Here is a 27809-nt window from a genome sequence, read left to right as displayed (position 1 = left end):
AAGCCAAAGTGTCACTATGTAAAAATTAAGTTATTCTTTGATTAGAGATTCCAAGATTAGGTTTCTATTTCTATCTTCTGTATTTGTTCTTTTGTTAATTTTTGCTCTTTTGTAATTTTGAGGAAAATGTCTCTATGTATATATTGAATTTGTTTCTTTACAAACACAAACAAAAACTGTTTCATTAGAAATAAAATAGGAGACCTCTTAAATTTTGTGGGGCTTTTTCTGTACATTTTCTGCAAAACATATTATTCAGGCAGTTCTTTCTGTTCGAGATATAGCCAAGCAAGAAAATAAAGATATATTGTAAGTTCTCTCATTTGCAGTGGACAAAATTTGTAGAAAAGAAATTAGTTTTTCTTTAGAGAATCTTTGTACTTTTTCTTCTCTACCGACTCTGCTGTGTATCTCTTTTTAAACAATTAACAAAGAGTACCGAAGCCTCCCTCTTCAAAATCAAAATATCCCTGTCTAAACCAAACATGTACAAATACTTGGTGTAAAGCCTTCAGTTCTTAAAACATCATCAACAAACAAAAATATTTACCTTTGGGGCTGGAATAGGAGATACAGAACTGCGCCACGGAGTTCTTCACAACTTTCTCAAGAAATCTTAACATTTTGCCTTTTACTTTTTAGTGGTTGCGTTTGAAGCCTTTTTTTTTTTTTTTCCCACCACTGTGCAGATTAAAGGCTTCCTTCAAAAAATGAAAACTGAAATTCTCAGGTAGGACCCTGACTCCTAAACCTGGGAATTTAAAGAATAAAATATTTGGCAACACTGCTATGGCTAATCACTCAGATGAAGGAAATTGTGTTTTCATTGATTTTTAGTCAGGAAGATAGCTCCTAAACTATCCTTGCTGTACATTAAGGGACAAAGCTGCAAGTGACCGCTTTGCTTTTTAACTTTTAAGACTGATTACAGCACCTGATCTTTTCTTCTCTGACATGATACACCTGTGGCTAGTTTGAAGCGTACTTACACTACGTAGTGGCTGAGGGACTTGTCATGGGATGTCAGTGTCACAGTTTGTATTAAAATAAATGCATGTTTGTGGGAAGTGAGAGACCTTGGCCTGTTCCCATTTCTGTCACTGATGGCTTGGTGACCTTGGGCAAGTCACAGACTCTAGGCTTCCGCTCGGCTTCTCTGTGCAATGCTGTCTGAGTACCTTGCGTTCGGGGATACTTGTACAAGGTCAGATTATTCTTTGGGAGTATTCTGGAAGTTAGTTTTCTACTCCCCTTTGTCCTGATGTCCATGCACTCCCTCCCGAGATTAAACAAACCAAAATACCCACACGAATTATCTGAATATGTACAATTTCAGTATCTCTTCAACAACTACAGGGAATAGATGTGCTACCAACAACCAGAATCTAAATAATCACAGGAAAATCTTTGCTTGAAATGCAAAATAGACGTTAGGTGCATGAGGGAAGAGAGCAAGAAATGTTGAAAGGCACAAATGCTAGTTAAGCGTCTGCCTTTCTTTCATAGTCACTGTCTTCTATTTAAAAGACAACTGGTAAAAGTTTCCATGGTTCCTGTCCTTTCTGTGCTACATTCTCTGCCCGGAGACATTTTTTTCTGTTATAGGCATGCATGTTTGGATGTGGAAAGCTCCAATAAGGAATGAATATGCACAGCAATGCCACAGGCAATGACAGAGGCTGCAACAGTGATTTAACTTTAGGCTGTAGTAGAAGATTCAGAATTAATTTTTCAGTCAGACTAACAGTTGGATTGAATTTCATTTTACCAGACTGCCCTTCTGAATTAATGTTTGTTTTTCTGTCTTTAAAAGGAGGAACTGAGGTTCATCCTCTATAAATAAGAGGTGCATGAAACTCTCAGGGTTTCACAGAGTTTATCTTTAAAAAAAACTCAAGGTAGACAGCTGAGAAAAGGCTTAGAAGATGATATGGCTCTCTTAGAAATCTTTCTACAACTGATTGGTGGTGCTGAATGTTCCTGCCTGCCTGCTATCTAACCCTCTGCCTCTGGAGCAGTGGAGGTCTTGCCAGGGCTATAGCACAGTGCTGAGAGGGAATGTGGTTTTGTTCCCGGGGGCTGCTCAGTACAAACCCTGCTCAAGGAGGGGAGAGGCCTTCTGCATGTAACGGAGAGGTAAACAGAGGTAGAACAGGAAGGATGGTCTCTGACAGGAAGACTTTGGAGCTGGAAAGACTGAGCTTCAGCGTTAGCCTTTCAGTTTCTGTTACTAACAACTTCTCACCTAACTTCAGCAGTCACTTAGTACAGAATTCAGTTGCATGTCCCTAAAATGAAGCTAATATACAGAAGCATTGAAGAGGAAGCTGTCCATGTGACGTTTACATCAAAACTAATAGATAAATGCAGAGATAAGTAGCTCTAATAAGAAAAATGGTTGTGAAGTCTACATAGACATCTGAATCCTGCATTTTCTCCCTTTGATGTTATCAGCTTAGTGGGACATAACCATATAGCTAGCTATCAGGAAGGTCATTTAAAAGAATCATTATTCACATGTCTATTATACATTGCATCAAGAAGTCTTTGTTATTACATCAGAACTATAAATGGCTGCATGTATAAGCAAATTAATTATTCTCTCATGAAGCTTATCTGTGTAAACATATAAATGAAAGCCAAACATACATATATACATCCACAATTTCTAATATTAAATTGAGACTCTCTGTGTACATATGTTACATCCTATCTGTGTTCCTGGTACTTAATTCAGCCATCACAATACTATAACCATGTATAGCACATCGCAACGGGCAACTGTAAACCTTTGGTAAGAATTTTGTTCTGCATCATTTGGGGCTGTATCCTATAATTGAGTTATAACTGAATTCTCGCTAAGGTTTGGCTGATTTTTATAGCCTGTTGTGTTGGCAACAGAAGTATTGTGGAGGTTCTTCAGGCCAGTGGTGCCTTCTACTGTTTATTCTTATTCCAAAATTTCTACTAAGGCTGAGGACTTTCCTTTGCATATTTCACAACAGTGAACACCTATAACAGTGGCATTTCATTATGTCAAATGTAAAAAAGGTCTGTGATGTTTGTCTCTGATGTATTTTTTTTATGCTACAGGCACACTTTGCAGCTTACTGTGTTTACCAGGGATCCTTCTATCTCCCTATGTGCAAAGTTGAATAAGTTCAGACTTTCTTTTAACACAGTTCATATTCAAGGACTGCACAGTCTGTGAGAACTCAAATTATCTGTTACTTGGGAAAGATCTATTTGTTTAACTCATGGTGGCACTGAAATCAAGAAATGTTTTGTGCTTCAAAAAATTGGAAAGTAATTATTTAAAGTAATATATATATATATAATGGAGCTATAGCTTTAAAATAAAACAGTCTCCCCCAAAATAACCAAAAAAGGAACTTAAAAACTTTGCTCATTGGAATAAAATGTAATGATCTCTTGGATCTTGCAGTAAATTGATATTATTCCAATTTTTTTTTAATCTGACACACGTTCATAGAAACCTATTCTTTCAGTATAGCCCCCTGACATAGAGTTAATTTAGAGAAGATTTGAGACTATGATGCAATATCAGCTGCGTTTGCATAACTCATCACTGTTTTCATTTGAAATCTCTCATTAGGACTCATATTACTGTTTGGAAAGTTACTCTGTTCTTTCCTTTTCAATGTCTGAGTCAATTTGGTAAACTTCTAAGTATATTCAATATGCTGGCTATAAAAAATAAGCTCAAGAACATACTGGATATAAAATCATAACTTAATTCATATCAAAATGAGGACTTCAGGCTAGGATGCTAACTGCAAATTCTAAGTTTACAAGTAAACAAAAATAGATTTTTGTACACAAACAAATAAGAACTTAGTGTCCAAATTCTCTTCTGATACATTTTTCAGGGATTCAATTTTCATGAATTCTTTCTTAATTTTTTTGAACAAAAATCTCAACAATTAATTGAGCTATGCCTTTAAATGCCACCTAGAATGTGTTTGATTGTCAATTCTGTGTTTTAAAATGTGTATGTTTTACAATATCAGAGAAAAGCCTGAAAAAAATCACTCACAAAAGAAAATTAATTTTTTGCAGTGTTTTATTTAAAAAAGCTCATGTGTCATTCCCAGATTGTCTGCAACTAGTTTTGTAGTTGAATTTGCTTCCATACATTATTACATTAAATTTTATTCTAGTTAAAGCATAAACCACCCACTTGTTTCCTATTAAAGCTATTGTACAGAGAAAAATGATGTAAATTAAATCATCCTTTTATGCTTTTTCTCCTTAAATCTATTCAGTAAGTCATTTTAAAATCAATATAATCCTGAAACTCAACAAACATTTCCCAAAATGTTATTTAGATTCTTAAAATATGTTTTCTTACCGTTTACAGTAGTTGAAATGATTCGGTTACACTTAAAATATTTTTAAAGGTCCCACAGAATTCCATATGAAGTATTATTTAGATCTGTCAACATTATATATCGACTTCATAAAATACTACAAACCCAAACTGAAGACACGAGGATTACATTGCACTTGTTCTCTTTATATATTAAAAAAAAAAAAAATGTTAAATGACCATGCATCCAAGGAAAAAAAATTGAACTACAGCATATGCAATTAAGAATTTCTTGTAGTTACCAAACTTGCTGACTGCTAAAACTGAGTCAATAGAGTTCATATTAATTGAAATTTGGCAGTGTCTAGGGCAAATGTTAAGTTGAAATAGACAGTATTTTAAATCTGTTTTGCCATTCAGATGCATATAATCCACTGAGTTCTGACAAACGTGGGCCTTGTAGACCTTACAGATTCAGCCCAGGGTTCGACCAGTCAGGTTAAATTTCCTGACCCACTTCTGCTACTCTGATTGTGACCATTGCTCAGAAGAAAAAGAAAAAAAAAAGAAAAAAGAAAAAAGTAAAAAAAGGAAGAAAAACCCTACACATACACACACACATAGACCTCCAAAAGAATCATCATGGAAGTTTAGTGAATTTAATTTCTTCAGTGACAATTCTTATTCAACCTGTTAATAGAGCAAATCATTAAAAAAAAAAGAAAAAAAAAGAAAGAAAACCTGAACCATGTCTTCAAGGTTGATTTTAAAAAAAATAATAATAAAAATAAAGAATGGAGGTGTTGAGAATGAAATCCTCCTTAATTAGGTAACAGTACTGAATTTTGTTTGCATTGATATAGATTTGATAGTTTTCTTCTTTGACCAGAATTATTGGCTTACGTTTTTTCATATGAAGCAAGAGAAAAGCAGTGATAAAACATCAAGTTAGTTTTCAGAGCAGAGAAGTTATAGAAATCTGTGTAAAAAATAGAAATGTGTGCCAGCATGAATGCATGTGTCGTGAGCGACCAGTGAAACAGGTCTGTGTCACTTCAGCAGTGTTCCCAAAGGACTGTGCTTGGGGTACCAGTCAGCGGTCCTCTCCAAACGTCCCGCTGTTGCAACAGGGAAAATGTGCTGTGGTCCAGATAACCTTACTGCGTGAGATTCTGCAGGTTACTTACATCAGCCCAAAAGGAAATAAAATCTACTTAATATTTTCCTGGGGAAAAAAAAAAAAAAAAAAGAAAGAAAAAAAGAAAAAAAAAGCTAATCTCATATGAAACTTCCATATTTCTTCACCTGACTGTTTTTAAATACATGTAACATACATATGGGATACCTTTGTTTTGACCATCTGTTGTGAGATTAAAATAAGATCTTAATTTTTGGTATGCTATTGATGTTCAAAAAATGTAAGGATAGAAAGCATTATTAGCTATCTGCTGGTTGACAAGAGGGCAGGATTAGGTTTCTTTAAGGGAATTACACTTTTGATGACCCCGCTACATATAAAACATGTTAGCTAATGGGGGTGCAGAGGGGGCAGATTTAAGTGTTTGATCAGGAAATCCTGCATGAGCATATTGGATGGAAATTTGATTAGTAACCTTAGTGACAAGGGGATCAGATCCACTCTCTACATACAATCAGATCTGGCAGTACATGCTTTTTTGTCTCTTTGAAGGAAGGGAACATTTGTACAGAATCAAGACAGCGTATTGGATAATTTAGAAAGCTGTTACATATTGAAACCTGGAAAATCACCTTTTTTATTTTATTTTGGAAATATGCTCGCAGTTATCCTGGTGTGTTTTTTCTTTAGGAGGAAAAAAAAAAAGACAGAGAGAGAGAGACAGAAGAAGAAAAAGAAAAGAATAAAGCTTTATAATTTACAAGAAATAGTTTTCTGAAAAATAGGCTTTTTCTAAAAGCTATTTTTTTGCCTCACTGTTGTAAAGAATATTGGAAAAGGAACAGGATGAGAAAAACAATAATTTTATCTATATTTAATTCTATATTTAATTTATATTTGTGCAACAGTATCTTTGTGCTTTTATACTAGTTGTAGGTATTACATCTATCAAGAAAGTTGGTTTAGTTTTGAAAGTCTGTTTATTTTTTTAGATCATTACAGAAGGCTATCATGTTTTTAACTAACATGTTAAAAATAAATATTTCCATGTTTTGATAGCAAAGCTCTTTTATTTGTGTTTGATTTTTGAGGGGAGCTCAAACTAGAAATCAAAAGACCTCCCTTTTTCTTTGGTGAGAAGTGTAAATTGAGGATGATAATTTGGCAACACTGGTTCGCACTAGCCAAGCATCTGGACCCAACTGTTTGTTTTATAATGAGAGAGAGAAAAACAAACTACCTCCTGCTCTCAAATACCTTGTGCGTGAAAAAGACCAATATTGCATATAGCTGCACAGCAACTTTTAGTGTAGAAGTAGCATGGTCGTATTGTGCTTTCCCTGCTGCCTGTACACGTGGAGAATAAAGCGGTTCAGTGAATCCATTTAGGATCCTTAGCTGTGCAGAGCTGAGTCTGAGGGAAGAGGCGGTGAGGTCTGATGGAGCATTGGCACGCGAGGGAGGAAGTCTTGCTGACTGTGGGCCGCCATACAGAAGAACCAGGTTCAAATGCTGGCTCTGCTACTGACCTCAAATAAGTCATTTCCTATGTCTTTGCTCCCTCTTCCGCTGACCTACTCTGTTGTGATTTCCAGTTATTGAGGGTTGGGATGAGGGCTGGGAGCATCTACCACATGTCAGTACAGCACTTAGCATCAGCGGCTCTCAGGCTGTGTTTGAGCGTCAGGATGCTACTGTATTATAAATAAGATTCAGTTATCACAGGAAATCCTGGCACCTGGCAAGGCAGGCTGTTCCTGTGCTTAAAACTGGGTGTAGACTTCAGCTCTCAATTACTGGGGGTTTTCATATTTTTAAGGACAATACTATGGAAGTTCAGGATGTAGAATCAGCTTTTGAGTTTGAAAAGGAAAAACACGTCAAATTTTCCAGTGTGTTGTGGAAAAAAGTACTCAGAGTAACCTTTTTATACAAAAGTCCACTGCTATAAGTAATTAAGTAATAACATCTGATGACACAAGGACTGTCATCTGTTTAAACTCAAAAAACTGGAAAGCTCGAGGAGCCTAGATATCAGATAACAGGAGTGCCTGCGTTGTAGAGCTCCTTAGCGACTCCAGACTTGGGGTGGTTGAAAATTAACGATTGAAAATACTAATTTTTAAAAAAGCCATGCATTCAGGAACAAATAGGCAAAAGGCATGGGAATGGTTCTTAGCAGCCTCAGATCTTTAACCAGCTTTGCTCCGCTGATGGCAGTGGGACATCTTTTTCTTTGTACTTACATAAACTACAGGAGAGCCAGGCCCTGGGTGTATTATCTGAACCCAGATGTAAAACAGTCTTGGGACATGCTGAAGAATTTGCAATTTATTTTCTAAAAGTAGTTAAATGAGTATTAGCCTTTCCAATCAGTCTGATAAAAGTATTTTTACATTTTGTTTATACAATAGTCTCACAAGAACACCAATAACTTTCATTGTAATTAATTCTTCTAATAGTTAAAAATAACACACCCAGGAGTTTAAGGCCTTAGGATATGGTAAATGTTTGGGGTTGTGGTTTTTTTACATTTTACTACTTGATGTCAAAATACTTAGAATTGTTTTCTCCTTATAGCTATTTTTTTTCTCTCTTTTTAATATTATGGTCCTAATTGCAGAGAGTTATAAAAGAATGACAAAATATAGTGGGAAAAAAGAATCTGATCAGATTATAAAGGCTAACAACTAACCAGCAAAGTAGAACTTTTTTTTAACACCATCCAATGATGTCACCAGTTTGAGGTTTCTCTGGGACTTTATTAAAATGTTTGTGACAGAGCCAATGTAAACCATCCTAAATCTAACACAGAGCTGAAAGGACTGATTTTAGGGAATGCAAAGATATGGATCATTGGGTCTGTCGAAGCGGCATCTTGAGCCAATTATTGGTGTCATCTTGAGCCAATTTAATCAATCCAAGGGGGACTCAAAGGGGGTGGGGGTGCAGGGTTGCAAGTGTTGGTCAAACATTCTGGCAAAAGTGCATTTGTTGTAACAGCAGCCAACCTCCAGTGTGTTGATTTACTTCCTATGTATCTTGTTTTGCACATACTGTAAATAACTGATCGATCATTGGAACTTCTTTTAAGTTTTTAATTGCTGGGTATTTTTTAACATAATGTGATTGTACGTGTAAATATGTGAGCTTAAATTTATTTAAGACACTTCTAAAGTGGAGGTAATTTACTGTAAAAGAACCTGAAATACCAGTGTTATTTTCAAAATAGTAAAAGAATACAAACTTATTTCTAAATAGTAACATCTACTGACATTATCTGAGCCTACTCTAGTACACAAGTAAGCCTATGGCTTGTAATTAATATAATATGAACTACTCATGCAGTGTAAAGGCTACTCAGTTGAGTAAAGCTAACCCACACCACAATTATTAGTAAAACAGAATGTGAGGATTGCCATTCTTAAAGATTAATATTGTAACTTTGCTTTATCTTGACAGATCTGTATCAAGTCTGCAATCAGAAAATATATGTGAAAAATAATTTAATTGAAATTATACTCAAAGCCTCTTTTAAAGGGTTTTGTTTTGCTTCTTTTTTGCTTTAGAATAACATAACACTGTTGTATGATTAAGAGTTTTATATGAGTTAAAACCCTGCAGACTCTCCCTTTTCATCATTCAGATTTTTCACCCGGATGAGTATTTGCAAGTCAGTCTTTGCAAGTTATTGTACATATTCTCCGGTATTATTTATATGTAGTTTCAATTTATAATACATTGGTGCTTGGATATTGAAATTTTAGGTCAAAAATTTTTCCTGATAATTCTACAATGTGTGTCTAGCATTATTTAAAGATAGAAACATGGTTAACTTCTACAAATACATATAGGTAACAATAACAGACAGTAGAAACAGCATACAAATCCATGCATATTAGGATTAAAGATACATTTCTTACATGTGATAAATGTAGTATGTGTATTTTAAGTATGTCTCATAAAGATTATCTACAAATATTCAAACTAAATTAGTGAGAAAGGGATATTTGTTTTGGATAAGATGTCTTGGAAAAGCAATTCACATGTTTTGGAACTGTTAACACTGCACCAAGTTATGTCACACTGCAGCACAGAAACGACAATGCAATGAGATGGAATGCGAGATGAGACGATAAAATTAAAGCTAAAATTTAAAGAAGTACACACTCAACTTTACTATTGCATCTTTGCCGTTTTAAAAAAATGACTATTTGCTTTGAGATATCCCAGCAGATGAAGAAAAGAACACTTAGGTAAGTGTCCAAAAACAATCTCTTCTATTTTACTGCATTCCCTCATTGGGCCTGTTTTCCCTTCAAGACATCTTTCTTTCTTCTAAATGCACATGGCAAAAATAACAACAAATACACTGAAGAACATTCACAGTGCGTTTACTTATCTCTACACCTATGCTAATTCTTTGCATGCCCACTGTTGTAAGTGCATATTTCTCTTCAGTATAAAGAATGAAAATCTTCACATGGGTAGACAGGCAAAAGGCCAGCTACTCCACAATGTTGAGGGTGTTTCAGAATAGGTACTCAAACCTCTGCAGCAGGATCTGCTTCTTGCAGTAGAGCAAGAAAATGTATGACAGTAGAGCAGCAATCTTAATGGGGGAGAAAACATAAGGTGAATCAGAACTGCAGTACTTAAGTAATTTGAAATTTGATTTTTCAAATAATTATCTTCTGAAAAAGTATTAGTTTGTTTGACAGTGAATTAGTTCTGTATTTCAGCAGCAGAAAGAAGTTGATTTTTAAATTTAAGATGCAAGGCATGGCAGCTTACAAGGATTACATAAATTCCTGTTCCTCATTGCATTCACAGCTCTGAAAATTTTATTAGTGTTTAATTTGTCGGTAAAAGAACATTTTTATTATATTTATAAGTGGTAGTATACTTTTTAATCACTCCAATTCAGTATACATTTTCATCTTAGACTTAGCAATATATTTATGATGGGTCAACTTCAGTTATAATCTGCTGGCTCTAGGTCTGTAATTTATTATTTGCTCTAAAGGATCAGGTCCAGAGTTTAAATGTCCCTTGCTGAAAGTTTATACCAGTCAGGACAGAAAATTATTCTCTATGCCTAGGTTGAAGTACATTACTTCTTTATTGAATTAATTATGATAAGGATCATAACTTTAAACTAGGGGTGAGGTGCTGGCTTTCTACTAGGATTGCTTGAAGCAATTTTCATCTGAACATTTTTGTAGAGTTATTGAGTCTGGCAGGTCTGAACTTTACGAGTGAGTAACTTTCTCCACAACTTAAAAGAGGTTGGACATTGATCCAGGCAAAGGTTTACCATATCCCATGTCTGTAGCCAGAAAAATTTGCACTGCATACTGAACAAATAACTACAGAACCAAATTAAACACATCTTATGAGCTTTTAAAATAAAAGCAATGCTGGCCCTTTCCCTGAGGGATTGATCAGGGAACTGAATTAATAAGACAGCTTTACTTCTTTTTTGTTTGTTTGAAATAAAAGTCTAAAATGATTTTTGGTCAAGAAAGAATTAGTCTACTATGTCTGTTTAATCATATGTATTTAGACACTAATTTTATATCTCTATCAGATTGAAGAAAGTTGGACTTCAAAAGCAGGTAAAGATGTTAATCCTACCATTACTGTTCCTTCCCAATTAGACTAAAAGGCCTATGAACAATGGAAGTAAATTACTGATCTTTGAAAAATTAAAAATCACTTAGGAAAGAAGAAAAACAATCAATTTCAGAAAAGCAGGTTCCAAACACTGTTCTGTTGTCTTGAGTCAAACACTCAGATTTCATGCAAGACCATAAACAAGAGACCCTCTGGAAGAATTGTGGTTTAAGTGACTTACAGAGTATCACGTAAGAATTGTGTAGCTCAGATTGGATTAAGAATCCTTTCTTTTGGGTAAAAGGTCACTATTTTTCATCCACTTTGTGCTGCTTTACCTATATTACACCTACTTTTTCTTAGTAAGTGAGACAGCAGGCTCATCTAACAACCTCATTCAGATAACTGCTCGGGAAAAAATAACAACTCAGTAAAACACTTTGAAATTTCAGAGCTGTGTCTATTAAAAGGCTGAAATTCAACTGAACTTTTTTAGGGGTTAGTTTGTAATAACTCCCTTTCAATCCTATAGGCTTACTGAGTCTTATGCTGCATTATAAATATAAGTCAATTTTTTTTGATATATTTATTTTTACCTTGTGTAAATCAGTAAATGTTTTAGTTCTGCCCATTTACCATTATTCACTTCCTGTTCAAAATAAGGGCAATGCAAATGCAAAACCTGTGTTCCATAGGGTAGTGTATCCCATAAACTACACTGGCATATGGAAGATGATCTCCTGTCCTAAAACAAAAGAACTGAAAACATTAAATGGTTGCTGTGCAGATTAAAGAAAGAAAGAAGAAAAGAACATTAATGCCACCCCTATTTGGGGGTCTTTCTGCCAATTTTTCAAATCCTTAAATTTAATGGAATACCCTGAAAATGTAAGCTCACTGCTAGCTGGAATAGGAAAGACATCTATAATACTAAGCAAGGAACTGATGACACACAAAAAGGAAGAGAGAGAGAGAGAGAGAAAAGAGAGAGAAAGAGAGAGAGAGAAAGAGGGAGAGAGATTTTACTTTTGTGATATGGTCACTTCTTAAACAGTGCATACAGGTTTGGTCATCACAGCTTGAAATTGCATAGCAGATCCAGATAAGAAGTGCAATGGAGCAACAATTAAAATGAAAAGCATAACACATGTTCCATCAAGGGAGATAAGCAGAGTAGGATTCTATCCTGAAAGAAGTGTTTAGTCAGGACACGTAGAATAGGACAGAGATCAATATAGAATTTGGAAGTGTTAAATAAATGCTATGAAGAGAGTCAGAAATGTTTCTTCACTGTTTTTCCCCAAATGGAACTTACAGACTGTCCACTGAATTTGTCAAGCAATAGATTTAAAACATTTTTTTGTGTGTGTGAATAACTAGACTATGAAATTTGCAGCCATCAGATGTTTGAGGGTAAAAAAGGGTCTTAAAAAGAAGTTACACAAGTTTTAGGAGTATAGTCATCAATGGCTACTAATCAAAGTAGCAAGGGTTCAAACTTCATTTCTGGAAGGCCCTCATGCACTCATTACTAGATGCTGGGCAGTTATACGAAAGAACAGACTGGTCGCAGGTTCTGTTTTTCTTCAAGACCATGCTACTGGCAGCTATGAAAGACTGGAGGCCAGGCAGTCCAGTCATGGATGTTTGTAGCTCCTGCCACTAGTAGTAGCCACTGCCATTATCTTTCCTCCAATACCAGCTATACTTTGGGGGGGTCAGATGAGTTTGATCTTGACTATATTTTCTAAACGTCTTTTTTATTCTGCATCTTGTTCCTGTTGACTGTGCAGCCTGCCTGGCTTTTCTGCATGGTAAACCCAGACTGTAATGGCACTGTGTCCAGTACCACATTCAATGCCAATATATATACTATTAATAATACAAGATAGAATGAAAAATATTTACAGTTTTTAAGAGTGTTCATTTATTATTGGAGATGCCCTGAACAATTATTCAGACAAGAGTTTCTTTGGAACATCAGCACTAACAAGCTGTAAGTCCTGTCGATCTGGTTGTTTCATGTCCTCATGCCCTGTTATCTCAACCTTTTGAGTTTGTTTCCTGCCTAAAGCCAGTAGGAAAAAGGCCAGGGGCACCATGCTTGGTGCCCCCTTTAATCTTGTCTCTTTTGGCATCTGCACAAGTGATTTTTTCCTCCATTGTAGTTGCTCTTCAGGACTAATAAATGTATATGAGCAAACTCTTAGGCTAACATCACCATTTGTAACCAGTTTTCCACCATAGGGAAATGGAGCATCATTTATAAAAGACAGTGGAGCATCTCAGAATCCCAAATCACAATTACGATTTCTATTTATTTCCTCATTATTTATGGGTTGGCAGTCCTTTGTGATTTTTGCATCTCTTACATACATGGTGCCATTTTGATTTTTGCTTTTCTTCCTAAACAGTGCTAATTGGTTTTTGCTCTTCTTCCTAAACAAAGCATGTATAGGTAAAAAGCAATATTGGGCTGATGTTACTTATGATGATATGACCATATCCAGCTATCATCTGATCTTCAGTGTTCTGTTTAAGAAATTAGTAGTTTTGACAGTGTTTCCTACCAACCCTACACAAAAGAGACAACTGGTCTCATATTTCTATTTCTGCCCCATGGGTTAAAGTATAACTATATATTAGGCCTTTTAAATTTATAGTATATTTTAAGAGTGTCATTTCTGGTACTGAACATAACCAAAATAACATCAAAAGCATATGATGTCTTCCAAAGAGAAGACTGACTGTACACAAATGGAAGCATCAGATGTTACTTATTTATACTTGTTTATATTATATCTAAAAACATGTAACATCTTATTTATTTATATTCTTTATATTTATTTATTCTTGCATTATTTATTCTTTGATGAAACATACCTGTAAACTCTAATAACTAGTCAAATGGAAATAGTGTTTTTCATGCTTTTCTGTTGCTTTCTCAATCATTGCCTACAATAATGTTGTTCATTACTCAAAAAAAAAAAAGTTTGCTTTTCTCCTTTCTGCCTAAGTAGTGCACCTTGTACTGCTTCTGAGAAGCTTTTCCAAAATAATGTAATCTACCGAATTTCTTCCACCTTTTTTCCTGCAGCCTTAGTTTGAGATGATTGCTGCAATGCTGTTGATCTGTTTGGGTTAGTTTTGGTGAACTCTGTATTCTCCCTTTTTTCTTACAGTATTTTGAATTCTGTTTAAAATATACTGTATCAGAGCTGGCTGCTTCCATAAACTCCATTCTTGAACAGGATGGCTTTCTTTATTTGGCAAAAGTTCATTTCTGGTTTTTTTTTGTGTCTCTTTCCAAGAGTTTTGCTCTGACTTCCAATAATTATTATATCTTTTGTCAGGGACCCATCCCTTCCCCATAAGCTTCTTAGCCAGCATGATTTATGCTGCGAATCTTATGAGTAGCAAAGTCTTGTAGCACCACCTTTTTCTATTTGCTTAGCATATTTTTCTTTGGTTTTCTACATATCCATCAGCTTAGGTCTTCTCATGCTTCTTTAATGCAATTAGTTAATAGCTAGCTTGATTAACTCAAGCACCTTAAAGCACTTACTATCAGAAATACAGATCAGTTCTGCCTGTTCTCCCTGTGGCTATAGCCCAGGGTTTGCAGATTCTGAGCACGTCTGTGGGAATATGTGCAGGGTGATTGCTCTGCCTGTGCTCCATGCTAGTCAGGGGCTGTGTCGTAGCATGGAGCTGGACCTGAAGTAGGAAGCCCTGTTGAAACTGAACCATACCTTCAGTCCATGTTTCTGGCCTTTCCAAAACCAATTCATTGTTTTATGAGAGTGATTAAAACAACAACAACTTCTATAAAACTGTTTTGTCCATCAATCACTTGTCAAGATTTGTCTTCTGTTAAGTATTTAGACATATAGGGTGACTTTTTGAGAACTTAAGGAAGCAATTGAGTTTGATGAAAACATTGTTTTTGATAATAACAGTAATAATGATAATGTGAGGTGTAGCTATGGTAGCAAACATTTCCCATGAAAGGGAAGTCCAATTCTTCTGTTTCTCCATGCTCAACAAGGGGTGCATCTGGCCAGATGGAGAAAGCTCAGGGCTCCGCATGTTGCTGAACAGCCCTGAACATCCAGCCTCCAAGTTTTGATGACAGAAATGGAGTTGCCCTAGTTGCCAATTCTGATCATTACTGAAAACCAGGCCCCTTTAATTCTGCTTGCTAAAGACAGCCAGAGGCTTCCCCCACAGCAAATTTTCCTCAAAACATTTTGCTGAGGATTTTCCTTCCCCTTATGCCTGGGCAACTTGTCCAGTGCATATGCTGAAGGGAGAGGAGATTAAATCAGGACACTACCTCTTGCACTCCAATAATAAGTCTGCTTCCTTGGGCCTCTGAAATAAAGGCAGAAAAAAAAATGATTTTTCATGTATATTTCCTTAAGGTAATAAATGCAAAGGAATAACTAAAGCAGTGAAGAGGAGAGAGCTGGTTTCTGTTTTTGTTGTTGTTGTAGTTTTGTTTTGTTTTGTTTTCCCTCTACAGTGAGGAATTGATTTATTATAAATGAGACACTGCACAAGCTGCCCAGAGAAGCTGTGGCTGCCCCATCCCCAGCAGTGCTCAAGGCCAGGCTGGATGGGGCTTTGGGCAGCCTGGGCTGGTGGGAGGGGGCCCTGCCCAGGGCAGGGATTTGGAGCTAGAGGATCATTAAGGTCTCTTCCAACCCAAGCAATCCTATGGTTCCATGATTCTATTGTTTTGTAACAAATCCTTTCCATCATACCAAAACATAAGTTTTCTTCTAAGGCAGTTGGAATGCTTTTCTCACAGACAGAACAGCAGCTCAGTCCTAATGTGCAAAACACTTCAAAGCCTTGCAAATTCTGAATTTTGCAAGTTTCATTATTGCATCATATTCTTTTCACATAAAATAGACAAAAAGTATTTTGAAAAGTTTTTTAGCACCTTACATGAACACTTTTGGTGAAAGTGATGAATATGCATTGGCTCTGATAATCAACCTCGTTTTATGCAGGGCTTTAACATTTACCTTATTTTGATTGTCCATAGTTAACTTTGCCAATAAGGGTTTTCTCCTAGCACCACCATCTATTTTGTACAGAGTGCAGAAATGCTAGTTCTTCTTTTAACATATTTGTTTATATTTATACACTTTATAATATACTAATATTATGTTATTGATATTTTTAAGACTTTTTCATGTTTGGAAGTTGTCACTGCATTTCATTTTTTCTTTGTTGTGGTTTTTACACTCTATTATAGATTAATGAAGTGTTCAAAAGAGATAGCAACCTACTTTAATGACAATGTTAAGCCTCAGGCCAGATTAATTACAGCACAATAACATTTTTTTTTGCCATAGTAACAGCTGAAGAAGGTTGTGTCAACAGGATGGAATTTGACTCAGGTTGTAGCACCCCTTTTTGGGACTGCATGTAAATTATGGGTACATAGAACATGTGGACAGTGAGTGTATATTACTGTGAATTTGACTTTGGATGGAAAACATCTGCATTATTAATAATCTTTTGAGAGACAACCGTCCAAAAATATGCCTTTGGAGATCAGCATTCTTGATTTCTTGAATTAGCCAAGGTAATTAGTCTGTGACAAGCTGATTTCTAGTCAGCGCAGAACATCGTCAGGATGGCCTTGCGTCTGCTTGCAAAACATGATGGAAACATATTCCACCTTTCACAGCATCTCTCAGTATCATATCTCAGGCTTTCACTCCCAAGAAAGCAAGTACTATTTATTTAATCAAATCTCAGTGATCAATCTTTGAATATTATTGTTTCTTGTTATCCTTTAATAGGTAAAAATAAGATTAAATATCAGTGACCCTAAAGTCCAATTTAAACCAGCTTTCATAATCAATAATAGGTTTCATTCAAAACAGCAAAGCATGGAGAGAAAATACTTGTGACTTACCAACAATGTAAATCCCTGGCACCCTATCTATCACTGTTAACAGAAGATCCTGTTCGAGGACATTGCAAAATGATCCTACTTGTTTACATTTCTTGTTAAAAACAACTGATAGAATGAGTTTGAAATTTATCTTGCATGCTAAGGACAAGCCTCAACAATGTCAGCATGTTCTCACATTTAAAGTCTTGTGAAAAAATAGTTAGAAAACAATATGAACTTCTAATACATCAAGTATTTTAGCTTTCATATCCAGATCAAATTCTTCTTGATATCAATTGTAAGGCTGCAGTGCGTACTTAATGGCAGTTAGTCAGACACAATTTGCTTGGTGTCAGTGAGATTTTTCGAGTACATGGAAAAAGGCTGTAGTCCATCGGAACTCATGCTTAACTTAGCACTGAACTGACTGCTCAATGCTAAATGCATGTTTAGATGCTCTGCTGTGGGCAAGCACTGAGCAGAAACCTGTGCTGCTGTAGAATTTGGTAAATAATGAACTTTTGCACCAGACTAGAGATTTTCTTCATAAAGCCAAAGCCTGTTCAATGCTGTCACAGTTTTCACACTTTGCTCTGTAGATAGATACTTCTACTATCCCACTTCTGATGGCAAAGCATAATATTGCTGAGAATGCTAAAATAGCTGCTTTCAAACACAGATTATAATATTGTAGTGGTGGACATTGTAAAGAAACAGAAGTTAAAGAGGAAGGTCAAGGCTGAGGCTGTCCTGTGAGAACAGCTGATCTTACAAAATGGTTTTACTAACATGGCTCCGAATCTCATGAGAACAACACATAGGTAAATTCTAAATTAATAAGGAACTGATTATTCTTAAGATATAAGTAAAATCTGTTCAGGGCTTATAGAAGTCTGAGGAGAAGCTGTGCCTCTCGCTTGTAGTACCAATTGCAGGGAGGGTCTGAGACAGCTCTCTTTTAATCCATGATTTTAGTGGAAGGTAACAGTGAACAATTCGAAGAGCGCATAGATTTTGATGGTGTCTGAACAGCTTCTGTGCCAGTTGCATACTAAAGGCCAAGCCCTCTCGTGGTACAAACTGACAAAGCTTTACTCAGGTCCCTCTAGCTCTAATTTAACATTTGCTTCAGCAGGAGCATTAAAACTGGGCTTTATTTACTAGAGCTGAGTGCCCAAGGAAAGAGCCTGTGGATCAGATAAAACCAGCATATCTATTTGAGATCCCTGTTTCTTTTAAATAGAAAAGGCACTTTGGGAAGATGTAAAAATAAAGACAGAATAAAAGACCCTCAGATTCAAAATCCAAAATCTTGCTCTCAGCCACAGAGAAGGAAACCTGTCCCTGTGTTTTTATTTTCAGTATCAGAGTGTGAAACAATTCAGTGGTTATTTGAGGCGGAGCCAGTATAACTTTGTTAGATACCTGAGAATAAACCAGGCCCAGGTTTTCTGCAGGAGTGCTCCAAGTGAGTGATGGGAACACATGGCTGTAACCCTAAACAGCATTGTGGAGGCCTTTATCCAGAAGCCAAGTTTACAGATTTTCCAAAGACATTAAACAAACACTGTAACTTTTAACATAAACACAATTAACTAACATAAATATTTATGCAATTTTCTCTTCATTTCACTCAATGCATATGCCACACATGATTAAGAGTTTCTCCATAAGCAGTTGGCTTTACGATATTACTATCATTCTTATCAATAGTTCAGCTCTTCTGCAGCCAATGATTTCCTTGCTTAAAGACATCTCCTGAAGTTAGTACTTGCTCCAGAGGATTTCAGGATTCATTCGTCTTCACAGACCAATGATCTGTTAGGTACAGACAGCTTCCTTCAAGGTTCAGATATACAAGAATGTTTTTTTTTTTTTGACTGTGCTGAATATCCAAATGTTCCAACAGAACATTAGAAATCTTGCCACATGAAAGTAAGGACTGAGTAATGGATGTAGAAATGTCTTTCTTCAACCAGCATACAGCATTACTATAATAGCATCAGTGTAGCATTGCTATAATCCCTGTAGTTTATAGTAAGAGGTCTTGCTGTGAGAAGCAGCATAGTTGTACAATCGGCTAGAGGCATTGTACAGATAGAGCCCTTTTTGTATACACACTCTAAACACAATACGTGACCAAAGTAACTGCTAGTGTCCCAGCAATCTGGAGTCGAAGAAAAACAATTTCTGACACCACTGAATTCGATAAAAACTTTCCAGTTGCATATCACTCCTACATGAGACTCACCAAGGTTGCAGAGCTGGAACTGAGCCTTGTAAAGATTTATCTGCAGATCTCCCTCAGAAGAAGATACCTTACCTGGTAAACCTTTTTGAATTTAGTTTAACAAAAAACAAAATGTTCCCTTAATGAATGTAGAAATTAGGGCACAGACCATACAAGTCAGTCAGTCCCATAAAACACCACCAGTTAATAATCACAGTGCCTTTTGTATGGTGTTTTTTTGTTGTTTTTTGTTTGTTTGCTTTGTTTTTTGTATCCTATCAGCATGATGAGAAGAAATCTAAAATTGGAGCATATCAGGAATTCATCTCTTTATTCCACACCTACCAGAGGTGTCCTTTTTTTCCCCTGTTTTCCTTACCCTGCCAGGCAAAGTGGCTATTTCATTTACTTTTATCATGGAAAGACTCCTTTTTTTATTTTTACATACTATCTGGTTATTGAATGTCTGTGAGCATTCTAGGATATTATGGCTTTGCCTTCATCAGAAGAAGGCTCACTGCTGAGGAATGACAGAGAAAGAATAGAAGTCACTGGCAAAACATAAAAAACAATCCAGCATCCTACCCAGTGTGTCCTTACATGGATCTAGTAGCCAGCTGTCCTTAAATAGCACTATACATGGAGAGTTTCAAAAGTTTTCAAATCCATAGCTAAGTAGCCCTCAAACTGATTCAACAGAGAGGGGTATGATCTCTTCATGATGATCATGTGTAAACACAGTGATAGTCATTTCTTATGAGAGTTAAATCAGATAATTTACAGGTTGTCTGCATTCAGATCACTCCAAAATTGACTGATGAAGCTGAGGAGATGACATTCAGCTTTTGCAGCTGTTCATAAGCTGTCTTTATTCAGTTGTATTTTCAATCACATATTATCAAGGAACTGAACACCTTTATTAAACACACACACACAAAAAGCAGAGTTAGAAGAATGGGTTTTTGTTTGTTTTGTTTGTTTGTTTGTTTGTTTTATTCTAGAATTAGTTAGAAAATGCCAGGAAATTATCCTTCTTCATATACACATTGTTTATACTATTTTAAATTACCTGATTTCATGCTGCTTTTCCCACAGCACCCTTACGTTGTTCAGCAGCAATCTTGGACCTGTGTGGGATGGCTCAGGTTGATGAATGTAGTCTCTAGGCTCTCTTTGTTACAGCAGCTGGAGGACATGTAGTGAATGATGATGATAAGAGAAATCAGATAATAAAGAATCTGGAACTGTTAGTATGTATCATCGTATTAACACCAACAAGGGTCATCAACAGACTATAAAATAAATTCAGGCAAGCCAGAAATTGTTTTTTATGGAGATCAATATTTAAAGCTTAACTTTACCCCAACTCATTTTTGTGACTGCATCAGCAACTTCAAAAATATTTTCTAACTATGGAAAACTAAAAAATTGTCCAACCTCTGTAAACTTTACAGTGCTTATATGACTCAGTCTTATTTACATATGTACACAAGCGTCTTTTTTGCCCCACATGACACATGTGACTTTTCAGGCTGATAAGAGTATTTGATGGAGTTTCTCGGACGATTGTGGTCTGGATATTAATCAGCTTAGGATAAGAAACTCTCTTTCTTCTTAGGTATGTATATGGCCTACATTGTAATGGCAGCTGAGGCTTTGTTTTATATTTCCTTGCAATCCTAAAGAAATGAACATCACCCTCATTTTACAAGTCTATAAATGACTCTTACAAGTTCACCCTGGAAGTCAATGACAGACCAAAATCTGGAGCTCGAGTCTTCCAGGTGGCAATGTCACAAAACCCATTTTTCCAGGAATCGTATTACAGGAAATCCGTGAAAAGTGTCCCCAGTTATTATAGCTTGTTTAGCCTCCCAAGTGAAACATAAGATCAACTGTATTGGGTTGGGTGAGATGAAAAGTCGAGTTTGCCCACATTTCTATCTTAAATTCTAGAGAAATTCAGAGGAAAAGGATGAGAACACAGCATTTCTATTTTGTAATACTTCTGCAAGATACATTTCCAAACAAAGGCATACAATATCAAGGGGAGTGTGGCTGATTCAACCTCTTCCCCCTGATCTGAGCAGATTTTGATTAAGCTGGAATGTATGTACCCAGTCCACTGACGGAATTAATCCCTTGTGCATAAAGCATTTAAAGTTTATACAAGTAATACAGATGTCCAAGCCCATTCCTCAACTTCATTAATTGGCAGTATTATTGTACAGCCTTTAACATTCATATACATAGTTTGCAGTGATAATCTCCAGGATTTAAGCTATGGTTGCATGAGTCTACCCATGCGGTATCTTGTGTCTTTTCAAAATTATCAAAATATATTTCATACAGAAGCCTCACGAAACATTCAGCTGAAGTCAGTAGCGATATGTGGTGTTATAATGGTTGACACAGATGCAAAGACTGGGTAGGAAAAGGGTGATCAATGAGGAAGCTGTTTTGAAAAAAAAATAAAAAAAATAAAAAGAAAATAAATGGAAACAACTTTTGTGGTTACAATGGTTCTCTTGTTTTTTGAGACATTGATGAATGAAATTTGAAGATGCTCAGAGCTTAAAAAAAGTCTTTAGGAGCTTGTAAAAAGCCTACCCTTTCTTTAAGTGACTAAGTATGGACATGAGTTCTTAACCAGAGGATAAACATTCTCTTTTAATATATGTGTCTACTTATTCATTCCAGTGAATTGTTTGGTGAAAGATACAAAGAAAATGTGTACTTCTTCTGTACCAATAATATCAAGCAGTGACTTAGGAAAAAACAGCATACAAAGCCAATTAAGTAGTAGAAGTTTTTCTATTGGTTTCAAATAATACTAGATCAGGTGTATAGAGCAGTAATGAGGAATTATACTAGAAATAGAATTAAATCAGATTATACACACTCAAAAAGAGTCTGTTTACTGTCCATGAGGATCTTTGAAGAGTTCTAATATAGACACTATTAACTTTGCTTTATCTTTGTAACCTATTATGTTTAAACAGGTTATTTTTGTTACAGAAGTACATTTGAATAGTCTGTGCAGTTGACTGGAAAATAAATTATTTAAGAAACATATTTGAAATGCTGGAAACATACAAAATCCCTTAACTGGTGTTGGCTTCTGGTATCTTACTACAACTTTAAAGACAGGATCTGACTGGATTCATTTTGACTAGGTGAAAATCAGGAAATAAAACTTTCTGGTGTCACTTAAGTTTCAGATGTAAAACATAGATGTGAATTTGATCTATCAATCTACCTGTAGCCTGCTGCACATCAATTTTTTGTACATCAATTTTTTAAGACAGTTTATTAATCTATGAGATTGTGTGCAATACTTAGCTGGACTACAAACCTGAGATGTACATACATACAATACATACAAGAGATATATTTACAGTAGTAATCATTTGAAGCTACCATCAATAATTTGGGTAAATTTTGCAATGCAAATTTAAATTATTAAACTGATATACCCATTTTATAGACCAAAATATCATATGTTCTTTCCAAGCATCTGCAGATGCTGTGAAATACATATGCTTTAATCTACTTCTACTGCATTTCCTTGTTCTCTCCAAATAGGCCAGACTTATTGCATCCTATCTGTGAAGGCTTATTTTTACTTATTATTAAAGAAATTTACCCACACTGTCACAAGGTGTTACAGTCACTAGGCAGTATGTTTAGAATCAGAAGAATGAATGATAAACAATGTAGAGGATGAGAAATATACGGAGTATCTACTTTTAAAAGCTAAAATATGTGTATTTAATTGCACTGTTTCAATCTTGTGCAATACATAGTCCCTCCAAACATGAAAAAAACCATGCTGGAGTACATTTAAATGTGGTGAATGGTGTGAATGTTTTAGGCAACTAACATCTACCCTTATGATTACTTTCCATTCTCCCATGCCATTTAATATTGCAGGGAGCAAAACGGTTCTGTGTAGCTGTAGTCTATCCAATATCAGCATGTTACTGGGAAGTTAAAATCTCATCTAAGCCAGAAATGTAAAGCTGCCAGACCTCCCAAGAACAATAAAAGCTTTTTTTTCCTACTTCTGTTCTTTAAAGGGTGGACGAGATAATATCACTTCTATCTGGGACATCAGTCTTTCTGCTTATTCGTAAAAAGTTGTTCCTCTTTCAGCTCCTCCTTCAAAGCACAGTTGTTTTTCTGGACCCTTCTGATTCCTTGTGATTTATCCTGTCATAGCTGTATAAAAAAGTAAGGTGTGCAGACACAGAAATCATGTCGGATCCTGTTTGATAGGATCATTTTATATGAAGTCTTTTAAAAAGTTGTATTCAGCTAGTGACGTTTTAAATTACATTTATTAGTGAGAAAATGAAAATGTCTGAAGCTTTGGGGTTTTGTTCATTCATTTTTTTTAGTAAATAACAAATGCACCTCAGTTTACCCAGGTGATGTTACTCTGTGTAGCTTTACAGAGTTAAATTAAGAAAGACTGGGAAGGAGAAATCAAAGCATGGCAATGAAAAGACCACATCATAAAGCACGCCTCCATGCTTTGGTAACCTGTGTCTAACCAAGCTAGCAAGACTTGTGACACACAGAATGGAGTCTTTGAGCAAAGAAAATGCAAAAGCTTTAAAGCTACTGTCCTAGGAAACACAAGGAATAAAGAACATCCCAAAGGAATGCCAGGAGCATGCAACATTAAAATAGTTTGCATCTTCACAGAAGCTTTAGCATAGGTGCTGTAGCTTATCAAGCAATGCAAAGAAAGATTAAGGTCTAGCTTAACACATTCTGCATGCATACTTGTGTTGTTTTAGTCTGATCCTATGTATATTTGGGTGAATAAACAAGGTGAATAAATAGTGAAGAAGTTATTTCTCAGTCATTTTAATAGGCCTCCAATTACAGAGTGCCTGCAGAGCTTACAGCTGTGTGCATCAGGTAGAGGCTCACTGCAGAACAGATAAGCCCCTTGGTAAAAGCTACAGATAACATCTTCAGAAGATGCACTTGAGAGACTATGGAGGAAATGTGAAGCTTACTGTGGTGGCTGAACTAATCTTGGCCAGCAAAGATCTCTCCAAGAAAAATGATAAAACTTCTTGGTGATATGTATCATTTCTTTGTATCTCTTTAGAGAAAATTTCAGCTTGCATATGGACAGCCACAGCATTAAGGTGCCTGAGTAAACTCAAAGAGGAGATCTCTCAAGGTATTAGGAAGAAAAAGACCAGCTTTCTCCCAAGAACATGGGGTCGAGTTTCTCAAGTAAATTCTGATTCAAGGCATAAACTGTCTCTGAGCATGCAGTGATTCATTACTGCTACCTTTTGGAAGAGCAGACTGCATGGGCATGGGGCTTGCCAGTGTAATCACTGTGTTTAATGCTGTGGTTCTCTGAACCAGTGGGCAAATTAACATATTCTGTGATAATGCCATTGCAGGCTTGTTTTTTGATAAATAACGGGAGGCAAAGGTCATCATCCCTTGGGAACTTTGAGCTATTTTGCTTGTGACTTCTGTATTTAACTTTACTGTTAGGATACTACAGACATTGCATTTTCTTTGCTTCAAGTTTTGCTCTTTTTCCACTGCTTCTTGAAAATATCTCAGTTATTTCTTGTAAAGAATTTAATACAGAGAACTATCTAATATATCTTCACCCAATCAGCAAGTATTATGGAGAAAATATGAACTGGAGTAAAAACTCTTTGAGTCCTTTACATGTTTTATGTAGTGGGAATGTTTAATATAAAGACACTCCTTAGAGCTCGAGGGTTACCTAAGTCAATACCGTTGGTGAGAACTTGGGGATTGTGTGCATTTAAATAATTATGAGAAATCTGTGTTGTAGAAATATCACTTAAAACCTGTCATTTGAGTATTTTATTCATTGTTCACAAAATATAAGTAACTAATTTTCTTTTACAATGGTGATTGCTGGTCTTCAGAATGCGGGCGCTAGTTATTTGCTGAGAGTTGGGGTAGTTCTGAGGTAATTCCTGCGACTTACCTCTACTTGTAGAAGTGGGTCCTTTCCCAGGGGGCTGTTCTGACAAAGCCTTAGTCTGGCTGGAGGCCATGTGATTTAAGGTGATATTTCCGTATACCATGGTATATATTTATTTGATGGCTAATCTGCCAGCAGAAAACATGCTTGACAGCAGAGTGCTAAAAATCTGTTATGAGGTGAAATTTTATTTGAATGTGTGATCCCAGGAAAACATAATACCCCTGCTTAACAGTGCAGTGTGGACAAACAGAAAAAACAGTTTGTTGATATGGAAATACAGCACTTTATTCACAGCATTGAAAAAGTTTCAAGGAAAGGGTTTTTATAACGGTATAAGTTGCAACTCCTTAAGGGTGCAAATGCATTTTCTTCTTGAAGTCACGCTGTTCTGTTTGGGGCTAGCATTAGGGAATTGTGGCAGGGCAGGGAGTTGGCTGGAGTTGCTCCCTTTAACTCTGACTTTAAAGGCAAGAACCTGTGTGTCTCAAGCTGAGGAGGGTGATCGTGGCTCCTGCTGAGGTAGCACAGCTCTTGGGATGAGGATAGGGAAGCACAGCAGGTCCATGTTAGGCAGCCGGGGATCTGCTTGCAGGAACCAACTGCCATTTTAACAACTTCAAACTACATGAGACTGTATGCAGCACAGCCCTGTCCCTGGGGACTGGCCAGGACAGTTTTAGCCCTTTTAAGAACAAAGAAAGCAGAGCCCTTACTGCTAGATCTCAATGCCCTTTCACAAAGTTCCTAGCACAGACACGACTTTTTATTTATTTATTTTATGTCTTCAGCTCCGCTTTGATGAAAGGTGCCTTAACTCTTCTGTAAAGGCTAAGTTTCCTGTCTGAGATAATATTTAAGATGAAGACCGACTCTTTCTCCTGTTTCCTTCCTACAGACCAAAAGGAGGTCCTTTCAAATATACAGCCTTTAATCTGGAGGCAAATATATGTCCAGTTTGTAGCCCTCGTCCCTTCTACAATGACTAGTGTTGCTGCTTACAAGTAACAGTTTTTGAACTCATTTAAACCTTTTCACCCCCTTCCTTCACTTGTATTATGCCACAGATGAATTACACTTTTTATTTTATCCTTGCTTCTGCTTACATGTCATTGTGCCATTGTGGATAACTAAACACACATTTAAGCCAATACATTCCCATTACTTCTGCAATGCCTTCATTTAGTCAGTTCAGCAGCAGTCTTATAGCTTTTTCCTTTTTAAATGGAAGGGTGTTTCAGTACCAACCTTTATATGTACAGAATCAAATTCCACACATATAAGATTTTGTTTTACTTTATTATTATATTATTTCTAATACTACTACTAGTGATAATAATAATGATACCCCTATTCACCCAACGTGAATCTCAAGGTATATGTCACTAGAGAATTATTTCACTAAAGAAAAATAATTCAGTGATTATTGCAACTAGTGGAAAAGATGTTTAATACTTCAAAGGATGCTGGACTAAGCCTTTATTGGTCATATTATTTGCATTAACCAGCTGTGAAATAAGACATTCTCTAACAGAATGATTTGCATGTGAGAAGTTTTATATGATGAATAATCGCTATCATTGTGTTTATTGCCCAAATATTAGATTGATAATCCATAATTAAGTAAGAACAGAGAAAATAAAAACCAGTATTTTAATATATCCTTTTTCCTCCTGCATGCTGAATAACCCGTTGTTCACTGGCTTATTTAAAACAGTGTTTTCCCCTCCCATGTGATTTTAGTTTTTCTATTCTGGTGATTTCTTTGTTTGTCTTAAAGTTGTGAAAGCTGAGAGTTTATTTATATGCATTAGTCTCATGGTGAATTATACCTGCCAACTTTATAACTTTGGAATTACTTGGTACGTTATTTAAACTTTTTAAAAATTGTTCTCCTTCACCTGTAATCTTAGTAAAATACACAGATGTTTTGAACAAGTGTATTTTACTGTCTCTTCTGCCCTCTTATGGAATTGTTCATACACATTAAAGACTTAATCCAGTTCCCATTAAGTGGGACATTTGCCACTGATTTCAGTAGCAGCTGGATCGGGCTCATCATTTGTAGAAAATGAATGATCAGTGCCTCGTAAATAAATGTTTTGAACAAGTGAATAGGGTATAAGCAAGTGAGTGGAAGAATAGGAGTGGCCAGCTGTTATTCTTGCACCTGAATAAGAACAAACAAGTACAATTTACACATGCATGATCACAGGTAGATGCATTAGGCTGCTTCATGATTGGTATTATTTCTACATATTCCCAGCTGGTTTTTTTTAATTTAATTTTTGTCAAGTTGCTGTACATTTCTCTGACTGTCTTGGCTTATGGAAACAGATGTTTCTTTGTGTCACTGTTTATGAAATTTTGGTCATAGAGCTCAGGTCACACATATCTGCCAGTTTCGTAAGTGCTAAAAGCATCAGTATTTTTTCTTTTGCTTATTGTTCTATGAAATATGCTTCCCTTCCTCCTCAGTCCCAATTTACAGAGTGAAAACTGAGTAAATCTGTTGCTGTTTGAGCAGCTGCTTCTGTTTAGATTCACCTGCTTGTTAGAAGATGGAGGTTGCAATGGTTAGCA

General features: G+C 36.0%; 1 long non-coding RNA gene across 2 annotated transcripts in view; it reads right to left on the bottom strand.

The window, feature by feature from the left end:
* LOC308200107 overlaps positions 1 to 26383 on the bottom strand; it is a 55752-nt gene extending 29369 nt beyond the window's left edge. For both annotated transcript variants that reach the window (XR_013955243.1, XR_013955244.1), the window contains exon 1: positions 551 to 26383. This is a non-coding gene — a long non-coding RNA (uncharacterized lncRNA). The remainder of the gene's footprint in view (positions 1 to 550) is intronic.
* Between the last annotated feature and the right edge of the window lie 1426 nt (positions 26384 to 27809).

Source organism: Anser brachyrhynchus (genome assembly GCF_964034855.1).
Source record: "Anser brachyrhynchus genome assembly, chromosome: 9".
Classification (NCBI taxonomy): Eukaryota; Metazoa; Chordata; class Aves; order Anseriformes; family Anatidae; genus Anser; species Anser brachyrhynchus.
Note: the sequence above shows the minus strand (reverse complement) of the source record. Positions and strands in the feature narration are given on the sequence as shown.